Raw genomic sequence first — 2,644 nt, forward strand, 5'->3', positions numbered from 1 at the left:
GGTGTCGCATCGTAATGTTGAGCTTTCTGCATAAGCTTTTTGTTGACCTACACATAACACCAATCTTATTTCACTTGTTATTATATGCATCCTAACTCTTGCCCACATACTTTTATTTCCCCCCCAACTAGAAATATGCAATGTACTCATTGAGTGTGCAATACGTTTTCAAAATGTTTTTATTGGTTTGCAGGAAAATGGATTAAAAACATTTGAAAAGGCTTTTGTATTGCTTAGGGAACAAGTAGTTGGTGTATGAATGAGGGCAATTTGCTTTTTTTTTTAAGTTTTTATTTATTTTTTTACAGGGCTAAAAAAAACATGCCACCCAAATCAAAAAATGCCTGAAAAATTTCTATAAAACCATCAACAATCGACCACCCAAAGCAGAAAATGCCAAATAGCAGGAATGATTTACAAAAGGCACCATGTATATATAAGACAATTGGAAAAATTAAAATCAGTAAATATTGTAAACCATACTATTCCTGGAGTCAGGAAAGTGGGTTTTACCTGAAAGAAGCGGGATGGACTTTTGCAGGGGGAATTTCTCCCTATTTCTGCAAATGGAATGAGAGTCTTCTGATATTGGGGACTCAGTTTGCAGGAGGGATGCATTTCCTGAGCGATTCCAACGAGACATTCGAGAAATTGAGTGACAAGGAGTACCCATTTGCATTCATGTTGTCCACCGCCGGATACCTTATGACAATGTCAGCAGACTGCCTGATCATGTGGGTTAATCAGACTCGGAAAACCAGCGGGGATGTGGAGAAAGTCGGAAATCCGAAAGAGGAAGGAGCACCATCTGCATCTAGGTACCGTCTGGCAGAGAGCTTGTTGTTGATATCGGCGCTCTGCTTCCACTCGGTGTTTGAGGGCATAGCGATCGGCGTTGCAGAGAGCGAGGGCGACGCATGGAGATCCCTGTGGACAGTGTGGCTACACAAGATTTTCACTGCGATTGCCATGGGAATAGCTCTGCTAAGGATGATGCCGCAGCGCCCTTTCCTTTCTTGCATGGCCTACGCTTTTGCGTTCGGGATCTCGAGCCCAATTGGGGTTGCTATCGAGATGGCCGCCTCCTCACTCTGCCCACCGCCTCTGCCTCCTCTTTGATCATCTCCATCACGCCCCCCACTTCTTGCCATTGCCTCTTCGATAGACAACTCGTCAAAACCCAACGACAGTGCCTTTGATAATGAAGCGAACCCCTTGAAGGTTCCTGACTCGTAGTCCTTAGGAATTTGAATATTCTCAATGATTCCACAATCATCAAAATGCTCTGACAAGCTATTTCGAATATCATCCTCCTCTTGATTCTTGTCAAATCCCCTAACAAATACAGTACTGCCAGATTTCTCTTGAAATCCGGTTTCAATCTAGGAGCACCACGCTCGGTGGCAAAATCAAGTCTGACAGGATGCCCAAGCAAATCCTGCCCATTTTTCCCCAATGCCTTCAAAGCTGCTTCTTCGCTTACAAATTCCACATGTCCATAACCCCTGTAGGAACCATCATCCTTTGTAGCCAGTCGAACATCATCCACCTCTCCAGCATCTTGGAAAAATTCAATAATGAGGTCTGGATCAATAGAAAAGGACAGGTTTCCTACAAAAAGTGTCTTCGATCAGGAGTTACTGGCGTCTTTGGTGTAGAAGCCTTAACACTCTGCTTCTCCTTTGGTTCATCATCACTCCCATTTAAATCGTCATCCTCACTGTCATCAGAGATGTCCTCACCTTCGCTCTCATCCTCTGTGGCTTTTGATGTTTGTTGAATCTTAGATGCCTTAGCGGGCTTGAAGGCAAGCACCCGATCCCCATGGCTTCAGATTTTTGTTTATTTATGAGTGCGGTGGTTGACTGTGTTATTATTTATTATTATTATTATTATTTTTGTATTTAAAATTCTAAAAAAAAATTAACCTTATCTTTAACAACAAAAATGGTTAGTTTTTTTTTTTTTTTTTTTAATAATCAATGAAAAACTAAAATTTAGAAAGAAACTAAACTTTCTCTAGACTTAATTTTTTTTTAACAAATGGACACAATGATTTGCATATTGAAAGATGTTTTTGATCAAGCATATTGCAAAACATTTATTTATTCTTGAAATTAGTCTAAATCATCCCTATTTTCTGATCCTCGTGATCGCACTAAGTGCGGAGGAGAGCATACTTATTCTAAGCAAAACTGAAAATGAAAGCCTACCTACTCTATACTAATTAAAAAAAAATTAGTTACGTGTAATTAAACTTCCAATGAAGCCACTCACGTAGCAGTAACAACAATAGATTCAGTAGCAATTTTTCAAATGAAAAATGAAAATATTCGAGAGTGGATGAGTCTAGTTGCTGTAACTGCAAATCAACTAAAAAATAAAAAGATGAATCTAATCTAGTACTTACCTGGAACCATTGTTCGATAAAGCTTTGATAAGCACAGTTTCTTTCACTCAGATCATGTTGTAACTCCTGTTCTTCTTCTCCGATCTGCTGCTCTTCTTCCTCGATCTCCTGTTTGAATGATTGTTCGCCATCAGATACGCAGGATTCTTTAGATGTTGAATCTACATTTATTTCTTAGGGAGTAGTTAAACCTTTAATTCTTGTCAAGATCTCCTCTTCCAAGGAAGAAGAGAT

The 2,644-nt window shown here is 39.6% G+C and overlaps 1 pseudogene; it reads left to right on the forward strand.

Moving 5' to 3' along the window:
- Positions 1-386: 386 nt before the first annotated feature.
- LOC149218145 (zinc transporter 11 pseudogene) lies at positions 387-1,119 on the forward strand (annotated as a pseudogene).
- The last annotated feature ends 1,525 nt before the right edge of the window (positions 1,120-2,644 follow it).

This window comes from Pinus tabuliformis, chromosome Q (assembly GCF_031772625.1).
Source record: "Pinus tabuliformis cultivar Carrire ecotype Pingquan chromosome Q, CPIR1, whole genome shotgun sequence".
Taxonomy (NCBI): Eukaryota; Viridiplantae; Streptophyta; class Pinopsida; order Pinales; family Pinaceae; genus Pinus; species Pinus tabuliformis.